This window comes from Piliocolobus tephrosceles, chromosome 6 (genome assembly GCF_002776525.5).
Source record: "Piliocolobus tephrosceles isolate RC106 chromosome 6, ASM277652v3, whole genome shotgun sequence".
NCBI lineage: Eukaryota > Metazoa > Chordata > Mammalia > Primates > Cercopithecidae > Piliocolobus > Piliocolobus tephrosceles.
Window position 1 is genome coordinate 151,886,758 of NC_045439.1, and position 26,047 is coordinate 151,912,804.

Genomic DNA, 26,047 nt, shown 5'->3' on the forward strand with positions numbered 1-26,047 from the left:
ACCTCCTTAGATTGTTTGTGTTTTGCATTTCACTCAGCTTGAGTAATGAAGCTAAATTTGGTTCGTTTCTTTTATACTTCGCCTGTCTCTAATCAGTTTCACTTTTGATTTTCCATGAGCTCACCGAATGATGTTGTTTTGGGGGCTTACATGGTCCTGGTATTTTTGTCCATATTCTCAACAAGCTTACTACGGTCATGGAAAGAAAACATTTCAGGGCATGTGAGGGTTTGTAAAGGCTTGAATACTTTGTCAGAGGACACTTAACTTTGAGGTTAAAAATACTTAAATAGGAAAATGAATGTAATTTTATGGAGCTTGGGTTTATTCTGAAATAAGAAAAGTCAAGCTTTATAGTCCATCGATATTTTCTCAGTTGCTTAATAAATTTCACAATTATGCTGAATTTTGTTGAAGTGCTATAATATGAATGGATATGTTACAGTCTTTAATTTTTATCTGTTGATGTGTGTTATAAATCCTGGTAATGTAGGCACTGCATATATTTAATAAACACAGCTTGGATGCAGCATATCTTTCTAATAAGCATAACGTGAGCTCAGTCTGTGCCAGCTTGGTTAAACCAACAGATGATTTTAGCAGGAACAAAATGTTTTCGGTTTTCAGAGAATTCTTCTGTGCTATTAATTGGTAATGTGAATGAGCAATCGACATGCACCTTGCTGTATGTTCTGTTAAAAGTCTGATTTTAAATTGAATCTTTTAAGGCAAATAATTATTACTGAGTACAAAATGCCTGAATTGTATCATTTATGCCAAGTCTTTCTAACTATTTAGTATTTTTGAGTAAAAGGGTAAGACTGCTGTCTCTGGATAGGTGACAGAAGTGGAGATTAAGCTGGCATTATCAGTGGTTTATATTCAGCTGGAGGATTACCTCACTCCCTTGCCTCTTCTCTACGTTGGGTATGCTGCCTTGTAGCCATTCTGCTGTTCATTAGCGCCTCTACCAGAGGTGTGTGGGATGAGAAATCCTAGTCAGCCCCACTTTACTCCTTGTCAGCAATTCTGGTAAAAGAAGGAGCAGGGGACAAGATTGAAACTAATGGCTGAAATGAGGTTTGAGGATTATCTGTGGTTTTCATTAGCCCTCTTCACTTGTTAACAAGCTCAATCCAGAGCTGAATGCAGTCTTTTTCTTATTCACCCGTATTTAGTCCCTGATAAAAATTCTGGTTTGCTATTTATGCCATAACAATAAGCAGGGTATAAGAAAAACTGAATATACTAAGGAACTATAACTTAGTTTTGGAAAAATGATGTTACTATATACACATATAAGGGTGAGATTTTTAAACACACACACACACACACACACACACACACACACACACACACACACTCTTTATAATCAATTCCTTGCAAAGTCTCTCATCTTCTGTGGTGTTTTCTGTTATTTTATTTTTTTATACGAATGGCTATTAGCATAAGACACATTAGCCTGAAAGTGCCTTAGTCAATTGTTCCAAAATGAGACAAAGAAATTTAACACGGATTTAGTAATAGTTTCATGAAACATGACCTTAAAGTTGCAAGTGTTTAATGTCATTAAATAAACACAGCACTGGCCAGGCGCGGTGGCTCACGCCTGTAATCCTAACACTTTGGGAGGGTGAGGCGGGTGGAATCACAGGTCAGTAGATCAAGACCAGCCTGACTAACATAGTGAAACCCTGAATTTACTAAAAATACAAAAATTAGCCAGGCGTGGTGGCACGTGCCTGTAATCCCAGCTACTCAGGAGACTGAGGCAGGAGAATCGCTTGAACCCAGGAGGCGGAGGTTGCAGTGAGCCAAGACCATGCCACTGCACTCCAGTCTGTCTGACAAAGCGAGACTCAAAAAAAAAAAAAAAAAAAAACGTAGCACAGCACTTCAGTTGTAGAAATGAAGAATCAAGAGTATACAACTGCATAAAAAAAATTGTCAGCTTTAACGTTTTGTGAATTGGCACTTGGGATAAAATAGCAAGTGTCTGCATTATATGTGGGTTGACATAGAGCAGTATCTCAAAGAACCCAGGCAGACGTGAATGCAGAGAGCACCCTGGAAAGCTGTGTCACATGACTCTGTGACCCTGGTGAAAATCAATATACTGATGTCAAACACGCATGTGAAAAGTATGAATGAAATTATTTTGTAAAATATGTGAGTGGATAAAACAATATTCCCCAGTAATATATTTAATATAGTCAACTTTTAATATGCAGGTATAACTAAATCAACAAAATACTGTAAGTAGACATTTGACAATTTTATCTACACTCCTAAAATCTTTATATATATTCAACTTGGCCAAAAATGACTTCAGGATTTTTATCAGAAATATCAAGGATGATCTTATATTCAGGGTTGGTCTTATGTCAGAGCATATATTAATTTTTGAAAACCAGGCTAAATTTGATTGTGCCAGTTTTAGCTACAAGAGACAGACATATTTCTTGGCAGACAGGGATGGGCCCCAAGTGAAATCCAACCTTTAAGCCAAAGACAGTTGAAAGCCTGAAAACTGAGCTGTGGTTCTGGATAGATCCCTCAACTGGAGTGAGATTTACCCTTTCTCTCTCTCTCTCAGTTGGATCCTTCTGGATGATGCCTTTTAACCAGTTGAAGGGTGCTTTTCCCAAAGCCTACCCATGGACCAATCAGCACTCACTCCCCCATTCTGAGCCAATAGAAACTCTGTACTCAGCCTGGCGGAGGCCTACCTGCTTTCAGGCCGCCTCTCACAGCTGAGGGCAACCGCTTTCAGTGTTCCTTCTCGCTGTTGAGAGCTTTCCTTCTGTCACTCAATAAAATTCTTCTCTGCCTTACTCTCCAGTGTCTGTGTACTTTATTCCTCTTGGTCGTGGTACAAGAACCTGGAACTCGCTGAGCTGTGGGTGGTGAGAACAAACGAGCTGTAACCCGCCCCCGTTTTCTGAGTTGTGGGCAGCAGGTGCGAAGGGAGCTGTAACAGGCCCCCAGTTTACCACGCTACGGGCGGTGGGAGCGAAGAGAGCTCTAACACACCCCTGTTTGTCTAGCTGTGGGTGTGAAGTGAAGCCATCGGGCGCCATTTCCTGCTGGCTTTCTTGCAGAACTACAAAAACTGCAACATTTCTTGGGGACTCATACCTCGGGACTCCCCGGGTGAGAGCTGTGACACCTCCAGGGACTCCGCGGTTGCTGGCATCTCTGAGTTTTCAGGTGCCACCGTGTTCCCCTTGTCTAGACATTGGTGCCCAACACAAAATTTACTCGTGACACACCTGGTCCAGCTGTGGGCTAAGCACAGAGTCCCTTTTCTGCCGCAGTATCTGGGCTGGGACACAGGCTGAGCGCAGCCTGCTGGGCCCCACGGGCAGAGCAAGAGTGGCAGGCCCGGGCAAGGCCCTAGGCAAAGGATATGGCAGGCGCAAAGATTGCTTTCTGGCAAACTGGCACCAAAAGAATCTTAACGCTAGCAATCAAAACTGTCATTAATTGTAGAGGGAAATACAGGATTAGCCCACTACCAAGGAAAAATAACATTTGAAGAGAGTTTGATTATTCAGCACAAATATAATACATTTTAACCATACATGCCTCCAAAATAGTCTAGGCCATTCTATGAAGTTCTATATGATTTAAACCTAGATTTTCACTGTTAGGAAAACTGAGATAGGAAAGTTTATTGAACGTCAAACTCAGTCTTTGAGATATAGGCTCCTTTGAAACTGTTCTTTGGGTGAATCAAATTCACTGCCAGTGGACACATTAATATTTGTGAATTGACCAGAATGTTCATTTCACAGCATGTAACTGATGTTGCTGTTAGTTATTTTTATTTAGTCAATTTTTAAAAAATTAGGATTTAGGCAGCCAAGCATTACATGAGGATAAGGGTGATTTAGTTTTCTGTATTAATATGGCAGCTTGCATATTTTTCATGACATTTTTTCTATAAGATACTGGTATTGAGAACACATTTTGCTTTTGTTTTTATTCATACATCAAAAGAGGTATCCTGGCAGGGTGTGGTGGCTCACACCTGTAATCACAACACTTTGGGAGGCTGAGGTGGGAGGATTGCTTGAGCCCAGGAGTTTGAAACCAGCCAGGGAAACACAGTGAAGCCCTGTCCCAAAAAGGAAATAAAAATTAGCTGGGTGTGGTGGCATGTACCTGTGGTCCCAGATACTTGGGGGCTGAGGCGAGAGGATGGCTTGAGCCTGGGAGGTCAAGGCTTCCATGAGCCGTGATTGTGCCACTGTGCTCCAGCCTGGGTGACAGAGTGAGACCTTGTCTCAAAAAATATAAATAAATAAATAAATAAATAAATAAATAAATAAATAAATAAGACATCTTGAGCCACAGAAGTTCAATTTTGCAACAATTCAGTGGGTCCAGAAAATAAGTAAAATCTAGTCTCTGACTCTCCTTGTTTCCTTTAATCTTATATAAGCATAACAGTGCTCCAAGTCTCCATCTTCTTTCTGAAATTATCCTGTGCAATCTGTGAAAAAATATCTCCCTTTTCATTTAGGTGACCTTGATGTTAGTCCACAATAAAGGAACTTCTGGAGCTTTCCCTGACCAATCTGTGAGAACCTGCAAACTGGAGAAACTATACCATACCAGGTTCTAGAATCTATTGTCTAGGCCTCCCCGGAATCCCCCAATTTAAAACCAAAGCTTAGTCCAGAAAACTAACAAATGGCAAGTATCATCTTTCCTGGACAAGCCAGGAACCTGTTTTTTTTCCTTAAGGTGACGTCTTAAAAGATTTGAATAGTGTTTTTGTATTGCTGTTTTTGTATTTTCGGAATAGTCTGGAAATTGGTACTGAAATAGGTGATTGAAGCCTGGGGATGCCCTAGAAGCTGGAAAATTATGGGTTAATATTTGGTAATATCATGAATTTATATTTTATCTATTATTTGACAAACCCTTGGGAAAAGACCAGAGTTCAAATGTTACCTCAGAGAGTGTTTAGTATAAGCAATGTAAGTTAGCCACTAGTTCATTCCACATGTCGTGAATATGGACCTGATGTGTGTTATTCATCAGTAAAAATTATTGTATTTTTCTTTGGGTTGTCAGGCATCTTACAGCAAAATAACATGGTGGAAGGATAAGAGAGTTGAACAAGCAGCATATGAAGTGAGGTTATTTGGAAATTCCACTGCTTTGGAGAAGTGGGGTCTTCAGCTGAGGGTAACAACCTATCTTCTGCACCACACTGCACGAAGCCAGCTTCATGTAATGGGTAACGATGTGGGACAATACTCAAATACGTGCAGCAGTGGATGTGGCACAGATGGCTAAGACAAGGAGCACTATGAAGGCCACACCTTCAGTATGTGTTGAAATGCTCATTCTGTTCTAGCCAAGCCACCCAGAGCAGACAGGCATGAAAGTGGAGGGCAGGGAACCCACTGTCCTTGAGTTCTCTCCGAACTGACCAAGTTCTTGTAGAGAGGGAGCCCTTGGTGAAAATGAATTTGGCATTATATGTCAGACTCTGCTTATTCTAGCTGAGAAGAGAGAACAGCAGTGCGGAAGAATCAACCTGAGACCTACACAGATTCACAAGTTTATTAAGTCTCTACAGTTTCACAAGTTTATTAATATTATTATTGTAAATCAACACTGTCCTGTCAATTCCTGTCCGTGGCATACTTACAAGCTGTTAAATGCTATATAATACCTTTGGGAGATGGGATGAGATGAATGAAAGTTATTCATTTCACTTACAGTTTTAAACAGTGAATGAAGCACAGGCAAAAAACTACTTATGAAGGCTCCCCACGATGTCTCTATGAGTAGCACAGCTACCAAACCTGTTGTCTTCCTAGTACAGCAAGTGAGATCTATGCAGATAAACTACACTGGATCAAAGATAGCAACCTTCTCCCTTGGTCTCTTTATGGTGACTATTTGGAAATCATGCCTGGTCTATCTATTGAGATTTTATGAATTAAACCATTATATTGTTTAGATTAAAAATATTTAGTCTTGGTGTTATTAAAGCAGACAACAATATTATTGAAATATAGAGCTACAGTATGTGTGTGAAGAATAGGGTAGGCAAAAGAGTAGTAAGAGAACAAGGAGGAATAATGGCAATCAACATAGCAGATCTCTAAGAAACTGTTAAATATATTATATGGTCTATTAGTTGTATAAGTTTTCAATTTCTGCTTTAACCAACTGCTTCACATTTATTGGCTTAAAGCAACACAAATTTATTATCTTTTATTTCTGTGGGTCAGAGGTCCAACACAGGTCTCACCGGGCTATAATCAACATGTTGGCAGAACTATGTTTGTTTCAGGAGACACAAGGGCAGAGTTCCTTTCCTTGCTGTTTCCAGCTTCTAGAGGCTGCCCACTTTCCTTGACTCACGACCCCTTCATCTTCAAAGCCAGCAACATTCCACCTCTTTGACTCTTCTTTCATCGTCATACTTTTTGACCATAACTGGGAGAAATTCTATGCTTAATGGCTCATTTGATTACATTGGGCATACCTGAATAATCTGGGATAATCTCCCTAGCTCAGAATCTGTAATCTTAACCACTTCTGCAAAGTCCTTTTTTCCATGGAAGGGAAAAAATTCATGGTTTCTGAAAATTAGGACATGAACATATTTGGGGAGATATTATTCTGTCTAACTCACTAATATATTCTGCTTTTCCATCCTCCCAAATTCTCTTCCTTTTGCCTAGTCATAGAACTTTATCTTAAGGTCTTTATCAGTTCAGTCTCTGCTCACTTTTTTTGTTCATTCATTCATTCATCTGTTTCTCTACTTCTTCATTATTTACATATGTATGAAATATTTATTTAACATCTCTTCTGTGTCAGATTACTCTCTAATCTCTTCAAAAATATATAGGAAAGGCAATTGTTTTATGAGTATTTCAAAAAACTATGTAGACAACTTCATGCTTGTTAAATGGGAAGTACTAAGTAGAAGACTGAACCCTATTGTCAGAGTAAGTATATGGAATAATGTTGGTCCTGAATGCTCTGTGACATTCATGGGTCAGTTGGTTGGATAAAAGTACTGTGATAGAGAATGGTAGGTGTATCCCCAAATCTATTCAGCCTAGAACTGACCAAACAGATTGTGTCTAAATTTACTAAGTTAGGTTCATATGAATTTATTAAGTCAGGGCTGACCATCTATGGCCCATGGGCCAAATCTAGCCCTCTGTTTTTATAAATAAAGTTTTATTGGAATACAGCCATACACATTCATTTACATAATTTTTTTTGCAGCTCTCATGCTATAATGGAAGAGTTAGATATTTGTGACAGAACCTGTATGGGATGAAAAGCAGAAAATACTTCATTATCTGACCATTTTACAGAGTACATTTGTCCACCTCTGGTCTAAGCCAACAGGAAACGTTCAGTATCTGTTAAGATGCTTTCAGTATTAAGTAACAGAATGTTTAACTAATAGTGGTTAAATAATGAAGAAATTTATTACAGTATGAAAAGTAAGTGTAAGGTTTATTAACTACATGCCTCAAAGAAATGATCAAAGATCCAGGTCCATTTGGCCTTTCTGCTCTGCCACATTGGCAGGTTGGCTCATCTATTCATGGTCCTAGGCTGGCTCTTACCTTCCCAGGCATCACATCCTCATGTACCTCATCACAGGCAGAGGAATGAGATACTTCCTTCACAGGTCACTGCTTATCAAGGAAGGATGGTTTTGTTGTACCTCCACACTGACCCTGGAGGAAACTTGTTTTTTTTTTTTTCCCCCTTTACTTTTCACTAGAGAGAACTGCATCACATATTCATGGCTAATTACTGGCAAGGAGGGCAGAATGACCGTGACTGGCTTGGGCTATCCAAAATTTATTTATTTATTTATTTATTTATTTATCTATTTATTTATTTATCTATTTATATTTATTTATTTTATTTATTTTTTGAGACGGAGTCTCGCTCTGTCGCCCAGGCTTGAGTGCAGTGGCGCGATCTTGGCTCACTGCAAGCTCCACCTCCCGGGTTCACACCATTCTCCTGCCTCAGCTTCCCGAGTAGCTGGGACTACAGGCACCCGCCACCATGCCTGGCTAAATTTTTGTATTTTTAGTAGAGATGAGGTTTCACCATGTTAGCCAGGATGGTCTCAATCTCCTGACCTCGTGATCTGTCTGCCTAGGCCTCTCAAAGTGTTGGGATTACAGGAGTGAGCCACCCCGCCCGGCCCCAAAATTTATATTTTGGAACTGAGAGAGGTCCCTTTCCGAAGCGCATGGCTGCTGGGAAGAACAGCCATACAAAACTGGCACCCTGCTAGGAAGAAAAAGATAGAAAATGGCTATGTGGCCAAGTGTCTCCCCTCCTTGTGCTAGCATCTGTGTGCCAAATCTAATGCCTCTTATCTCAGATCTGCCTATGTTGACTCATTGCACCTACTCCACTTACATTTTATGCTGCCTGACATTTTCATGAGTAAAGTACCCAACTTTTGAATCAAGAAACCAGTTTTGGATTCCTGCCCATTTTTCTCTCCTGACCGAAACCTCTTATTTCTAGCACAGTGGTTGAATGAGATGCTGTGGAACCATATTAGAAGTCAAACTGACCACAATTTGTATTTCAGGTATGTCAATTACTTACTATGCCATGGGATTTTTCCTCTTTATAAGGAATATAATAATAGATCCCATTTCACAAGTTATCATAAAGATAAAATGAAATGATTTAAATAAGGCATTTAACACAGTTCACATAGAAGTGCTCGGTGAATGTTGTGTTTTACAGTTATCCCACTCCCATCATTGCACAGGATGTTCATGTAGTACTTCCCTGAGATAAGCCTGAAATACCACATGAGAATAATAAATTAATTATTTTCACTATTTACACAAACCTCAATCAGCTTTTTGAATGAAAAGCTAAACTCTAAGATCTGAGATTGTCATGCTGACATTGTGAATTTTGGGATGCTGGCTAAGAACAGGAGGGCTATAAACACATGCAAACCGGTTTGGATTGAACTGTGCAAATCAATTATTGGTAAGTTTGTTGATATTATATTTAAACCAAATAAAGTATTTTATGTTACTTAAAAGATGATGCCTTGGGAAACAAACACTTAGACTGAAGGGGTATGCCATAGCATTGAAGACATCAGCAGGTTTGACCTTGCAAATCCAGCCTTTATATTGTCTTACTCTCCTGCTGGTTTTACATTCTAAGTGTTTCTCAATTTTGTCTTTCCTCCATCTCTACTACCACAATCCTTATCTGACATCTGGACTACTGCAATATTCTTCTTAAAGGTCTTCTTGCTTTTTCATATCCAACCTCTGTAACAGAGCCAGGTTAAAATACAAAAGGAGCAAATGTGATTAGGCTCTTCCCTTTAAAAACATAAAATGAGAACGTCTGCTTCTGGACATGGTAAAGTAACTGGTATTAGACTTACCATGTCCCTTCTAAAGAACAGTAGGCCTGGCCCAAAAGAATATGAGGTAACTGTTCTCAAACATCTAACAATAGGCGGCATAGAACCATGGTCCTTGAAAGAAGGGACCTTCATAAGGCAAACTGCATTTGCCTCACCTTCCTGCTGAGAACATCTTTCCCAATGGCGGGAGGTGGAGTCCAACCACAGTCACAGTTTAGCTGATGAAAAGGCAGAGATCAAAACTTAGAGATGCTGAAGTGACTAGATTTTAACGAAAAAGGTATTTGAGAGGAGAGACCTGTGTAAAGGGAGGGCCCATAAGTCAGCTGGGGAAATTACTTTGAGTTGTTTCCCAAGTGCCAGGGTGTGTATAAATAGGGCAAGGCTTTCTGAAGTCTAGAAGAGATGGCTTGCTCTGCGGCTGAGAGGTGAGCAAAGCTATCAGAGGTCATGCAAGGCTGAAACATGGTGGGTTTCTGGCCCACCAAAAGTGATAAGACCTTTCTAGGTACCTCTGGCATTACATGGAGGCATGAGAAAGGCCATGCCTAAGCCATAAATAGTGAGCCCTAGAGAAAGAACCGTATTCTAGGACAAAGCAAAATCTAAAACAGAGTAGTCCTCACTAAGCATAAACAGTTTTATAAGGTTAAGAAGACCTTCCCGTAATTTAATTGCCTTGCTGAAAATAAATACAGCAGAAAACATAATCTATGCTCTCTACAACATAAATTTAAAAATTACCAGACATGGAAACAAGCAGGAAAATATGACTGATGATCAAGTTACAAAAGTTAGTTACTAGGAGCAGAGACTGGAATGACCCAGATGTTGGAATTAGCAAACATTGCCTTTAAAGCAACCATTATAAGTATGTTCAAAGATTTAAAGAAAAAGAAGACAGAAAGAGTGAATAGATGGGGAATCTAAGCAGAGAAAGGTAATCTATTAAAAAAAAAACACACATGGCAATTTTAGAACTCAAAAGGACAATATCTGAAATGAGAAATTCACATAACCAGTATATTGTATATTATAGGAAACATCGCTAGCAAACCTGAAAAGAGATCATTTGTAATAATCAAACATGAAGAACAGAGTAAAAATAGACTGAAAATAAATGATCAGAGACTCAGTGACTTGTGGGACATATCAAGTGGTCTCAGTTATTTGTAATGGGAGTTTATAAGAGGAAAAGGAAAATAGAACAAAAACATTTAAAGAAATAACGTCTGAGAACTTCACACTTTGGTGAAAATAATCAAAGTACAGGTTTAAGAAGGTCAGTAATCCCCAGGAAAAAGATATACAAAGAAAACCTAGGTACATTACAGTTGAAATGTTTAATAATACAAATTAAAAGCTATCTTAATAATAGAAAAAAGAGCATTGCATACAAGGAAATGACAATGTACAAATTATGACTGACCTTTCGTCAGAAACCAGGAAGGTTACAAGACAATTGAAAAATACTTTTAATGTGCCCAAAGAAAATGACACACTCAGTCCAGAGTTTAACATCCGGAAAACATTCTTCAAAACTGAAGGCACCTTAAGGTACAGAAAAACAAAGCTTGCATATTCTCACTTACTTGTGGGAGCTAAAAAATTAAAACAATTGAACTCAGGGAGATAGAGAATAGAATGATGGTTCCCAGAGGCTGGGAAGGGTAGTGGGGCTGGGGGGAAAGGAGAAAGAGGATGATGGTTAATGGGCACAAAAATGTAGTTAGATAGAATGAATAAGATCTCATATTTGATAGTACAACAGAATTACTACAGTCAAGAATTTATTGCACATTTAAAAATAACTAAAATAGAACAATTGAATTGTTTGTAACACAAAGAAGTAAAAAATGCTTGAGGTGATAGATACCCCATTTATCCTGATGTGATTATTATGCATTACATGCCTATATCAAAATATCTCATGTACCCCATAAATGTATATACCTACTATACTTACAAAAATTAAAAATAAAAAGAAGACAAATGAAAGGCAGTTTGGGTAAAAAAAATTCTGAGAGAATTCTTTGCCAGAAGACTGGGATTATAAATATTCTAAAGAAAGTTCTTTAGAAATGATACTAAATGGAAAATCAGCTCTACAGCAAGAAATGAAAAGATCTAGAAATGATAAACATGTGGGTGAGTATGAAACTTTCTACTTTCCTTAGAAATTTTGAAAGACTATGGTCTGTTTAATGCAACAGTAGTAACATTTTAATGTACATTTTAAACACACTTAGAAGTAAAATATAAGCAACAAGAATACTCATGATGAGGGATGAATATGTGGACATTATATTAATTATAATGTTATAAGATTCTTATATTTTATGTGAAGTGATACAATATTAGTTCAAAGTAGACTGTGATAAGTTATATATTTTGATAACTAGGGCTAAAACAGTAATATACAGAAGTATACAGAAAAGTCTAAGAAGGAAATAGAATGGAATACTGAAAAATATTATATTGACAACAAAGAAGTAAAGAAAACAGAAACAAAAATCAGATGGGCTAAATAGAAAACAAATAACAAGATGGTACCTTTAAACTCACTCATATCATAACTATATTAATGGAAATATACTAAATAATATGAAAATTCAGAGACTTTTTGACTGGATAAAAAAAGATTTAGTAACATTTAAAGAGATATATCTTAACATAAAAGCATTAGAAATTGAAAGTTAATGTATGGAAAATATATTATGCATAGAGTACATACAAGAAAGCTGGTGTGGCTATGTCGATATGAGATTAAGTAGTCTTTTCTTTTCCTTTTTTTTGAAACAGAGTCTTGCTCTGTCACCCAGGCTGGAGTGCAGTGGCGTGAACTTGGCTCACTACAACCTCCTTCTCCAGGGTTCAAGTGATTCTCCTGCCTCAGCCTCCCGAGTAGCTGGGAACACAGGCATACAATTAGCGCACCATGCTGAGCTAATTTTTGTATTTTTAGTAGAGACAGGGTTTCACCATGTTGGCCAGGATGGTCTCAAACTCCTGGCCTCAGGTAATCCACCAGCCTCCACCTCCCGAAGTGTTGAGATTACAGGCATGAGCCACTGCGCCTGCCTAGATTAAGTAGTTTTTTAAGGCATAAGGATTGTCAGAGGCAAGGAGGATTATAAGAGAAAAAGAGTGGGTATTTCATAATGAGGAAGGGTGTAATTAACTAGGAAGACACAACAATCATAAATGTATATGCATCAAATAATAGATGCTCAAAATATGTAGGCAAAATTTACAGAATAGAAAGAAGAGACAGACAAATTTACGATAATAATGGGAGGTATTTTTTTCAGTAATTGGCAGAAAAAGTAGACAAAAAAATTATTGAGACAATGGACTTCTGTAACACTAGCAACCGAGTTGACCTAAGGATTTATAGGACACTAGTTTAATAACTACAGGATTACATATTCTTTTATTCTTTTCATATAATCATTGATTATTTAGACAGATATACCATATAAATGGGCTAAAAGTAAGTTTCAACGCATTTTAAAAGATTAAATTTTATAGAGAATGCCCTCCAAAATTAAATTAGAAATCAATAACAATAACAAACCTAGAAATACTCTAGGTATTTGGAAATTAAAGAAGATTTTCTATGTAACCAATAGGTTACAGAATAAATTACAAGGGAAATTAGAATATATTTTGAGCAATAATAATTACAATTTATCATCTAAACACTTATGTGATGCAGCTAAGACAGTGGTTGGAGAAAAATTTATAGTTTTATATTAGAAAAGATAAAACATTTATAAAAAATGACCTAAGCTGCCTTCTTAAACTAGATAAAGAGGACATTAAATGCAAAGTTAAGTAGAAGGAAAGAAATAACAAAGATAGAAGCAGAACAAGTGAAATAAAAATTAGATGAACAATAGAAAAATGAATAGAGCAAAATGTGAATTATTTGAAAATATTAATAAAGCAAATAAACTTCTAATAAGACTATTTAAAGAAAAGCACTAGAGAAATAAATATGATTGAAAGAAGGAACATCATATATATGATCTAGATATTAAAAGGATAGTAAGATATTATTAATTACTTATTTCAACACTATCAACAATTTATATGAAATAGACAAATTCCTTAAAATATAATTTACTCAAATTGGCATAAAAGGAAATAAAAAATTAAAATAGAACTACATTTATTAAATAAATATATAATGAATATGTTAAATGAATTAAATTTATAATTTAAAAAACTTTTCCACAAAGAAAATCTCAGGCTCAGATAATTTAATGCAGAAATGTATTAAATATTTAGTAAAGAAAAAAGCCAGCATTACACAAATTCTTTCAGAAAATAGAGGAAGAAACACTTTTCGATTCATTTTAATGAGGCTAGCATAACCTGGATACCAAAACCTGACAAAAACATTGTCCTCTTCTCTACAATTAAAAAATAATAACAACAACAGCAAACATTTTTCTAAAATCCCTAGGAAGATAGGCATAAAAGAAAATGTCTTCAATCTGATAGGTAGCATTTATGTATAGTTATGATCTATAGCTAACATCAGTTTTAGTGGTGAAATATTAAACATTTTCCCAAGATTGGAGAAAGGCAAAATTCCATGCATCCACTACTTCTACTTAATATTGCACTTGCAATAAGGCAATATAAGGCAATTAAAGCATAAAAATTAGAAAGGAAAAGCAAAAGTCTGTACTTGCACACTATGTGAAAGTGTGCACGTATGATATTTCTATTACACAAAACAATGCTAAGGAATCTACAAGGCAATTACTAGCAATAGTAAGTACAAATCTGATAAGTCAAATTTGCAGGATACAAAGTCAAAATACAAATAAATATTAGTTGTAGTTTTATATATTTGATGAAAACAAATTAAATTAAAAATTTCAAATACAATTTAAATAGGAAAAACAAGACAAACTTCATGGATAAATATAACAAAATATGTGGAAGAATGCAGCACCAAGAAGTATAAACCATGTTAAAAAATTCACAGAAGACTTAATAAATGAAGAGATGTTCATGGATTGGAAGACTCAAACGTGTTAAAATGTGAGTTCTGCCCAAATGATCTATAGATTCAATGATATAAAAATGATCCGTGTTGTAGAAATAGCTTAGTTGATTCTAAATATATATGGAAACAAAAAATAATAGTCAATATAATCCTGAAAAAGAATACATTTAGAGAATTCATGCTACATTTCTTAAAGACTTACTACCAAGCTACTTGTCACTAGGATAATATTATTTCTCTTTAATTGCAAGTTATGAAAATATCAACATATATAAAAGACACTGAATAGCATAATAATGTAATGCTCATGAATCCACCTTTTAGTGTTAACAATTATATACTTATATCAACTATTGTTTTATCTCTATACTTCTACTTTACCTCAATAGATTATTTTGTTTTAATTTGCTACCTAAAACATCAAAAAAGTGAATTTTCCCCTTATCTCATATGTGGTTACTCTGTGGTATAGTTCATGTAGGAAAGACAGAATCAATTGTTTATTTCCTCCCTAGTTTATCAATTGTTTAAATGAAGAGGTGGAACCCTAGCATCTTCCAGAGATGACTAATTTTTGTCTAAGAATTATCAAAGGTGCCTGGTATTTAAACATACTTAATGTTTTACAGTGCATTGCAGATATATCTTTATTGATGCTTATTTGTTCTATCTTGGATTAAAAAGGGTTTATTCAAGTTGGTTGCTGAGTATCCTTGATAGCTTTCTTGCTTGTGCCAGGATAATCTTATATATTTCTTGTCTCATATCTGGAATTAGCAACCACTTAAAATATTACTTTTTCCTTCTTATAGAAAATGGTAATGGGAGGGAAAATCTGAGTATTGGGGTGCTCATTGCTGCTGGGTTGATCTTATCATAGACATTTGCTGTGTAGAAAATGTGTGTGTGTGTGTGTGTGTTGCTTTGTGTGTATTGTGTTTATGTGCTATACATAAAATGAATACGCCATTGACTTTTGCCAATTCATTTTCAGGATATCAAAGTTTGTTACCTAACATATTAATCCCATATACAAAAGTAAATCATGATATTTTAGATTGGGATACAATTTTTCATATGGATTGTAATGCTTTTCATCTTGACATCAATAATAAATGAAGAGGGTGCCATTTTTATATGTCTCTTAGGAAGAATGTCTCGGGAAGAATGAATTTCTCTGGATCACTTAATGGACCAAACACCAATCAATTCATGTATTTTAAGTTCCCATTATTGTTTTCTGGTAAGCAATGCAAAAATACAGAAAATACTGGATTGATTAACTGAGAATTCATTATTTTGATCACTATTCTGCTACTTGGAAATATTTGCATGATCCAGAGTGTTGAGTAGGTTACCCTCTGCAGTTACCTTTCTCAATCATTTCCTCTGGAAAATAACATTTTCTTGATCATATTTAAACAAGTGTGCAAACATGGTCTCAAGAGAAAATTCTTTTTATCTACCAGCTCTTTTTTTCTACCAGGTTTCTCCCACTCCCACTCCACACCCCATAAAGAAATTCTGTAGCCACCATTGTCAAGTGATAATAGTTAAAAGAGAAACCAATCTGTTAATAACAAAAGGAAAGTAGAACTATGTTCCAGGGTGTATGCTAAGTACTTTCACATGAAATAATAACACCCATACTTAAGCAGACTTACTGAAATTCACATTATTTTAAACAGTTTTCATATATTAACACCTGACCCCATAACCATCATTTTCATTGTACAGATAAAGAGACTGACAACAAAGAAGTGAAGTAAAGTTGCCTGGCTCAGGTTCCGAACTCTTTACCATCCTGGACCACCTCTCAGCATATTATCTAATCTTATTGGACATCCAGGATAATTTATTTGATGTAGATATCACTGTCACCATTTTACAGATAGTTAAACTGAGGCTCAGGGAGATTAAATGATGTAAGTACATAAAACTTGAAAACTTAGACCTAAGATTTCTAAATCAAAAAGCCATGTTCTCAGTTTTAGATACCAGTGAACAGAATAATTATTTAGATGAAGTAGCTTATTAGTAATATATAATTTCTCAGTTTTTATTTTATGTAACAGAATATTAAAATGTTATAAATTACACAAGTATTAAATATAGAGTTGTATATTAAAATGTATTTGGCAACCTGATTAATTAAATAAGTAGGGGCAAGAATTTGAATGTCAGAGGTTTATTTTTATACAGCTGAGAGTGTATTTGCCTCTTTTCTCTTAAAATAAATAAATTAATAAAATGATGCACTTTTGTGTGCCATATTTTATTCTTTGCTAGCGAATTTTTAATTTAATTTTATTATTTTATTTTATTTTCTTGAGATGGAGTCTCGTTCTGTCACCCAGGCTGGATTGCAGTGGCATGATCTCGGCTCACTGAAACCTCCGCCTCCTGGTTTAAGTGATTCTCCTGCCTCAGCCTCTTAAATAGCTGGGACTACAGGCACGTGGCACCATGCCTGGCTAATTTTTGCATTTTTAGTAAAGATGGGGTTTCATCATGTTGGCCTGACTGGTCTCAATCTCCTGACCTCAGGTGATCTGCCCACCTTGGCCTCCCAAAGTGCTGAGATTACAGGCGTGAGCCACGTGCCCAACCGCAAATTATTTTAAAAATTAACACATAAGAAAAATGGAACTGGCTAGTTTATTTTTATTCAAAAAGAAAACAAAAATCCTCCTGGTATGAAGAATGCCTGGATAAAAATATCCCCAGATTATCCCAATGAAAACATTCTTTCTTGGAAATAGACTCAGATGGGAAAAGCTTAGAACCAGTTGGAATTAGGTGACCACATTAGATAAAATGGTAGTAAAATTTGAAGGGTAATTTACAGTCATTGACTCTTCATGTCTTTGGCTCTGCCAAATGCATCCCCAATCAAGAGACTCAGCCCTCCAAAAAATTCATGACATGCTGATTTGTATATGGGTCATTTATTGACTATAATCATAGGACTTGTGTTACTCTGTTGAAATTCAATGTTGAATACATTGATGCTAAAAAATCTGCAATCTTTATTTATTGGCCTTAGAGTATTTATTTTTTAAAACCTTATAGTCTTTATTAATAACTGTAATTAAGAAGAAAAATAAAACCAACTTTCGTTTCCAGCTATTTTTCTTTTTTTTTTCCAGCTATTTTTCATAGTAAACAAAACAGAGGTACACCAAAGACATATCAAGTAAAAAGCTATTGAACTGCATTTTAAGGAGAGGCTTGATATTTCATAAATGTCTTTAATGAAATACATCTGTAAAATGTGAAATTATTTTAGAATTCTAGCCACAGATCATACAATCTTTGAGAGTAAAAGGATGGATCAAGACAACAGGAAAGAAGCGATGAAACTGTGGAGAGTGAGGGTGAGAAGCATTGCAGATGACTGCAAGCCAGCTCCCTGACCTTCCCCTACTCCTACTGCTGCAGGCCTTGGTCAGGGAAAGTAAAACTGACACTAGCTGTTTAACATGTTGTAAGACCAGCAAGTAAAATGAAAACCATTACTACCTCTCAGGATGCAAGAAGGTACAAGAAAGGACTAAACCAGTTGAAGATGTTATCTCAATGGAAGAAGGAATCCTAATTAAGTTGAAGTCTTAAAAAAAGACGGTCTATTTCACAAGACTGATAGAGACATATATTTGATGAGTCAACTTGGTCTTTTCAAGGCCTTACTCTGGCTTCTCTTCTATTTCTGTGTATGATTAGAAGGATAAACAGTCCATAAGAGCTTGCTATCTACCAAATCCAACCATGCGGTCTTAAAAATTACTTCTGGGTTTACAGAAAATTCTTGTATCAAATAAGTTGATATGAGACACCAAGAATTAGTAGGATTGGACTAGAGTCAAACCCACTGCACTTATCAAGGCTTTACTGATCCTACTGTGTTCCATATGTGTTGAAGTCTAAAGATATCTAGAAATATATGGCATGATCACTGCCCTCAGGGAGCTGACAGCATTGTATGCTAGCAAGAGGCAAAAACAACAAAGGAGAATGTACCTTATAACTGACTGAAATGCCAGTGTGTCATTTTGGAAGCAGAGAAGCCTGATTTTGGGTAAACTTTTTAATGAGAACTTGAGTTTTCATATCTGTAAGGTGAAAATAAGATGATCAACTTATGGTTGAAATGACAAAGATGCATTTCCTATGAGATAGCCTTGTATATACTAAGTATTCAATATGTAAGAACAGTGATGATAATGCTAATAATGACATAATGATGCCCCTAAGTGACAGATAGAAAATAACTGGACTAATAGGGATATCTCTACAAGCTAGAGTGGTTGAGCAAGGTACCTTAGAGTTAATGGAATCAGAACCCAGTGGTTCTGGGCCCCAAAGTATGAACAAAGGTGAGTGAGGCAAAAATGTGACCTGTGTAAGGATCACTAAGGGAACCATCCTTAGACCCTTAGAGTCAAAGGAAGTTTATACTTTGGCCTTGGGAGCAGGTGATGATACTTAAATGAACACATTTGTCTATAGTCTCTGAATGACTCAACCATGAGCCTCAGTACTTATGATTACTGTGGAATTGGTGCCAGCTTGGCCTTGTCAATAATGCCAAATGTAACATAATTTTAATGACTTCCATTGTATTTGAGGCTTCCTTGCTAAGATCCAGCATCACATTGTACATTTCAACTGATCTGAGTATACTAATGAAGATTAATTGTTCATTGATTAAGGAAAGATGAATCACCCCATTACTGATGTGAACTTTCCTTACTGAAGTAAAAGTGTATTGAGCTTCAAAATATTGGCTCAGATATGGTGAAAGGCTCTATTTAATTGTCTTTCATTTTATTTTACCCTGATGATAATGGTAACAAAATATTTATTCCTCTTGAAAAAAAAATCAAGTGGAAGTTTTATTGTTTTTTTCCCAAAAATATACAAAAGTCCGCATACAGTGATTGAGTAGAGGGTTTTATTAACACCTTTTCCTCAAAAATTGAATGAACTCATTCCTATGAATCAATTTCTGATAATAAGTGTTATCATTTAGGATTGCATTAAGCTGCATGTAAACAGAATCCTAAACTCAGTGGCTTAGTCAAATTAGGGGTTAATTTTACGTACCTAACAGGGAGACTGGAGAACTCAAGGAGCCAGTTTTTTTTTTTTTTTTCCTCCCTCCCACTTCATTGATCTGGGTGTGTGATATCTGGCATCGTGTTGGAGATTGGCTGCTGTACCAATATGCACTATGTCTGCCTTTCCAGGCAGGCAGAAAGTGAAGAGCAGAGGGCCAAAATGCCTGTACTATCTGAATCAGTCTGTTTTTGTTTTGTAGGCCAAAATGGAAGGCAAAGTCTTTTTCTAGAGTATAATATATACCCAACATATATATCCAACATACTTCTGTTTATATCTTGTTGGTTGGATCCATGACTCATAGCTATCCATTTTTTCTCAAAAACCTAGGAAATCTTATTGTCTTTTATCTGAGAACATTGCTTTTCTAAACAGAATCAGGGTTCATTTAGCAAGGAAAAAGGAGGAGATGGCCTATGTTGATTAGCATAGTCAATGGAATGGGTTTCCTTGCTAGGCTTCTCCTTGAGGAGAAGACTCTAGGAACATGACCATGACATATTAGAACTGCAACAATATAGAAAAAGCAGTGGTAAGGAAGGTGGCACTCACATGATTTCCAAACCTTAGAGTACTTGACTGGGGCTGGAGAACTCCTGAACTTCAAGTTCAGCTCTGCTTCTCTAAGGTTTCAACAGCTTCCCTGTTGTCCCCAGGCGGATTTTCTGCTTTCATAGTAGAGCCTTCTTTATTTTAGCAGTATGGTTTGATGCATGTGTGCTATAGACATGGAGTCTACCTAGCAGTAAGGCACCACGTTAAAAAGTACAGCATATAGAGGTAGAATACCTAGGTCCAAATTGTAGCTCTGTCACTAATTTAGCTATATGATTCTGAGCAAGTTGCTTAATCTTACTTTGCCTCAGTCTTCCTATCTATCAAATGGTAGCAATACCCTTTTTCATAGGGTTTTCGTGGAGATTAAATGAGTTAATACGTTTATAGTATTAAAAATATCACCCATCACATAGTAAACACTCAGTAAGCATTAGCTGTTATTTAATTCAACAAACTTTAAGATAAAGATATAAAATAAAAATGATATGAAATCTAACCTTTTGAGAATTTGTTAATTTGGGAAGAAAGATAATATGAAAATACTTGAGATTAATTTTGAGACAGATTTTAAGGAATTGCATAGTTGGGTAGTAAACTATGAGGCCCTTTTTTGCCTCTGCATTATTATTTATTTTGTTAGATGAACATGAGACTCTGAGTTTGGGTACTGAATATTCCACCTGTTTGTATATCCAGGGCCCAGCTTATGATAGGCACTCAGTACAAATTTATTGACAATTATTACAGGAAACTGAACTAATTTGAAGATCCTTGTACTTTTAGTAATTGAAAAAAGACTTCATGAATTATGAGAGCTATGATCTGGAAAGAATTATAAGAATTCAGTAAGCTGAAAAGAAAAGAAAAGAAAAGAAAAAAGAAAAGGACATTCTAACAGAGAAGGGCATGGTAGAATGTGTTGGAATGCTGTGTTAAAAAGGACAATGGCAGCAATGTGTAGAATGTACATAGTACATGGCAGATGACTGACTTATTTGATCTTGGACATGATGGAGTAGTGATGAAGCTCGTTTTATCAGTTGGTTGAAGACTAAATACCTTGTGAATATTTTTGGATATCAGAATTGATCTGAGACACAGTAGAAACAATTACAGATTCTTTCACAGGAAAATATCGTAAAAATATTCACATTTTAAGAATTAAGCAGTGGAGTGCATAATTAGTAAAATCTGAAAAAGAAGAACTAGAGGTAAGAAGACCTATTAGGAGATGATTAAAGTCCAGAGGGGAGGTCTTTAAAAGGGCAGCTTCTCTTCAAAGGCCTGAGATTAGAAATGCAGTCTCAGTCTCTTTTTGAGGGCATAATAACAGCTTCAAAAGGCATCCTAGTCTCTTCCTAAATTCCCTAAGGAATTCTAAGCATTTTTCTAAACACTCAAAATCACTTAGGAAGAATTATTCTTTCTAAATATGGGAAAATAAACTGCAAGGTAGGAAAAAAATAACTAGTTAGTGTATATAGATTTTTAACCTACTTTTATTTTTAAAAGTTATGCACTTGCTGGATTTTTTTGTTTAGTGGCACCATACTGTAACCTTTTACTTTACAGGGCTGCATTTTTTACGATCTGAAGATTTTTGAAAGGATTTTGTATCCTTTATTACATAACGCATTCTATCTCCCTTATTAATCTGTTGTCCCTTGAAGTAAGATAATTGCTATATATTTTTCCACCTTCTACATTGTTGAAAGTGATGACTTTAGTTAATACTATAGCAATTCAATGAAACCTAACAGCATGAAATCTTCCAAAATTCTCATGCAAGGTACTGACAATACCTTGCAATAAATGAATGAATGCTTATCGATTGGCTTGTATGTGCTAAACATTCTGATACTCACCACTTACATAGTGTTGAATGAAACAGACATAATTCATGCACTCATGAAATCCACCATCTAGGTAATAAGACTGATAACAAACAGGTAAACAGATAAGTAAATAAGCAAGTCTGGTCTGGCATGGTGCCTCATGCCTGTAATCCCAGTACTTTGGGAGGCTGCTGCAGGCAGATTGCTTCAGCCTAAGAGTCCAAGACGAGCCTGGGCAACATGACAAAACCTTATCTCAAACAACAACAACAAAAAACCAAACAAACCCACCACCACAAATAAGCCCTCCAGATTAGCCAGGCATGGTGGCAAGATTCTGTAGTCCTAGCTACTAGGATGGCCGAGGTGGGAGGATCACTTGGGCCTGGGAGGTGGAGGTTGCAATGAGCTGGGATCGTGCTCTGCACTTCAGCCTGGGTGACAGAGCAAGATCCTATTTAAAAAAAAAAAAAAATTCTGATGAGTTGTAAAGGAATTAAACAAAATGCTGAGGCAGAGAAGTGAGGATGTGGTAAAGTGTGAGGAGTTGAACTTGTTCAAGAGAGTGGTCACCTCCAAGGAAGAGTTATTTAGGTGGAAACTGAAAGATAAAATGGAACTAGTCTTGTAAGTTTCAGGGGAGAAGCATTTTAGTAAAAGATACAGCATATGCAAAAGTATAAAGTTGGCATATATCTCAAGGCACACTTAAATATGGTAGGTGAAGAATTATATCAAATGTTTAAAGATAGAAGGATTTACAAAGGCATGGGCAGAATTAAGAACAATCAACAGAGGATGGTGAAATACATCCTGCAGAGAATAATGCTAAAGCCTGAAGAAGATATTTAAAAAAAGAGAAAAAAAAAAAAAAAAACCAACTACTTAAGGGTACTAGAGAGCAACCAAATGTAGGTAGAAATGGAAGAAAAGTGGACCTCTGAAAGAAGGAAATAATATTAAATATTTCTTATTTTACCACTGTTTGCTGGGTGGATGGCTCCAATCAGAGAAAGAGCATGCTGGCTAAGACTCAGAATGCTGTAGTTTTATAGACTTGAAGTCCTCGAGGACAGGGTCCAGAGCTAGCATAGTAGGTGTGAAGTTAGGAAAGTAATCTTGACAATGAAGGAACCAAAGAGGTGGAGAACTGAACACTCTGTGCAAATTTTGCCCAAATTTCTGGCTAACCCCTTAAACTGTGAATGCATAGGCAGGTTCTAATGAGCCCAGCTAAGGCTAAAATAACAGAACAGAAATCTAAGCTGTTGCCCACCACAGGGACAATAACATTTAGACTTTGAATTCAGAGAAGTTTACTCCCAACTAAAACAAACAAAATATTCAGCAATCTTTAGAGGAATATCACAGAATCCAGAGTCTCTACATGATATTATGCAAAATCCCACACTGCTATACATAAAAAAGCAGGAAACATGACCTATACTCAAGAGAACAGACAAACAGTAAAGACTGACACAGATTACCTGGGTGTTGAAACTAGCAAAAAAGATTTTGAAGTAGCTATGACAGCCATGCTCAAGCACACAAAGGAAAATATGCTTGTGATAGAGAAACAAAACTCAAGAAGGATAAACAGAGGAACAACAAAAAAATGAAACAAATGGTAAAATGATATATATAAAAATCTACTATCAATATTTATATTTAATATAAATGGACTCAATGCTCCAAATAAAAAGGAGACTATATGTTATTTATAATAGATAAATTTTTAATATAGTGGTACAGATAGGCTAAAGATGCTAAAGTAGAATTCAAAAAAAGAGTATTACCAGTAGGACCTGTATATGTGTGTATTTATTTATATAATTATCTTTATGTTTATATTTATTATAAGAAATTGGCTTATTCAATTTTGGGAGCACGTTAATCAAATGCAAAGTCTGTAGAGGTGGCAGTCAGGAGGGGAAGATCATGAATAAGTTCAAATCTTACCAGCATGGAATAAGGCTTGTTGTCCATAGCTAATCTAGAAGAAAATATCCAGGGGAAGCAATAATAATGGCAGATTGAGTGGCTGTTTGAAATTTCCCCCTTAGGGAAGACCTAAGCTCTCTGTTAAAGGCCTTCCAACTGATTAAGTCAGGCCCACCTCAAATGAATGCTTTTCATTTTGATTAATTTAAGATTAGCTAAGTAGACGCTTTAATTCCATCTGCAAAGTCCCTTCACAGTAGCACCTACATGGGTGTTTGATTGAAAAAGTCGAAGACATGTATGTGCTTTAAAATGTATTCTTCCTCCCTTCTAGTCTCCAACTCTAGCCAAGAAATATCCTTGTAGTCCACACTTCCAGCTGGAAATCTACTGGAAAGAGAAGTCTTACGACTGTAGCTAAGCCTAATCAGGTTAACATATCAAAAGCGATCAGGCCAGAAATAAGAACAAATATTTCATAGTGATAAAAAGTCAATTCATAGAAATATATAATTATAAGCGTGTATGTGTCTAATAAGAGAGTTTCAAAAAACAGGGAGCAAAAATTTACAGAATTAAAGGAAGATACAGATAATTCCATGATAATTGTTGAAGATTTTAATACTCCTCTCTCAACAATTGATAGAATAACTGGTAAAAAATCAGCAAATTCATAGATAATGAACACTAGCCACTCTTTGACCTACTTGATATTATAGACCATTAAACCAAATAGCTTAAACCTAAGTTTAGAAACAAAATAAATATTTTCACCCTCAACATTCCCATTGAACACTGCACGAAGTTCTTGCTAGTGTGACATGGCAAGAAAAGAAAATAAAGGACATAATTACTTGAAAAAAGGTAAAAAATATACACATTTACAGATGCTCTCGTTATTTACTCAAGAAAAATTCGAGGTATGTACAAAACAAGTATTAGAACTAAAAGTAAATGTAGCAAGATTATAGGATACAATGTAAACATACAATTATTAGTATTTTCAAATACTAGCAGCAATCAGAAGGTGAAAATTTTAAAAAGTTTCCATTAAGATAGTGTAGACAAAACATAAAATATTTAAAAATAATTTAGCAAAATGTGCATATCCTCTTCATTGAAAATTATACATCATTGCTAAGATAAATAAAAGGCCTAAATAAATGTAAAGAAATACTATATTCATGGATTGGAAGACTTACTATTGTTAAGATATCAATTCTTTCCAAACTGACCTAAGTTTCAAAACAATTTCAATCAAAATTCTTGTGGAAATTGGCAAGCTAATTCTAAATTGTATGAGAATTCAACTAAAAACCTTATAATAAGCAAAGCCATTTTTAAAAAGAGCAAGTTGGAAGATTTGCACTATCTAATTTCAAGAACACCCTATAAAGTTATAGTAACCAAGACAGTGTGGTGTTAAAGGATATATATATATATATATATATATATATAAGGATATGTATACATATGTTATATATATATATATATTTTCCACCTTTCTCTCTCTCTCTCTCTCTCTCTCTCTCCATATATATATATATTCATTCACATCAGTGAAACAAAATATGAAGTCTAGGAAAAAATTCACATATAGATGATCAGCTGGTCAACTGATTTTTACAAAGGGGCTAAGACAGTATGTAGGGAAATGATTGCCTTTTCAACAAATGGTTTTGGAGAGAGAGACAGAGACACGAACTTCTGTCCTTACTTCTCATCACACACAATAATTAATCATTTGGATCACTGACCTAGGCATAAAAGCTCAAAGAATAAAGTTTCTTAAAAAAAAACACACACACACAAACACACACACACACACAGTAAATTAGGCTGGGTGTGGTGGCTCACGCCTATAATCACAGCACTTTGGGAGGCCGAGGTGGGAGGATCACTTGAGGTTGGGAGTTTGAGACTCACCTGGCCAACATGGTGAAACCCCATCTCTACTAAAAATACAAAAATTAGCTGGGTGTGGTGGCATGTGCCTGTAATCCCAGCTACTCAGGAGGTTGAGGCAGGAGAATCACTTGAACCTGGGAGGTGGAGGTTGCAGTGAGCCAAGATCATGCCACTGCACTCTAGCCTGGACAACAGAGCGAGACTCTGTCTCACAAACAAACATACAAACAAACAAAC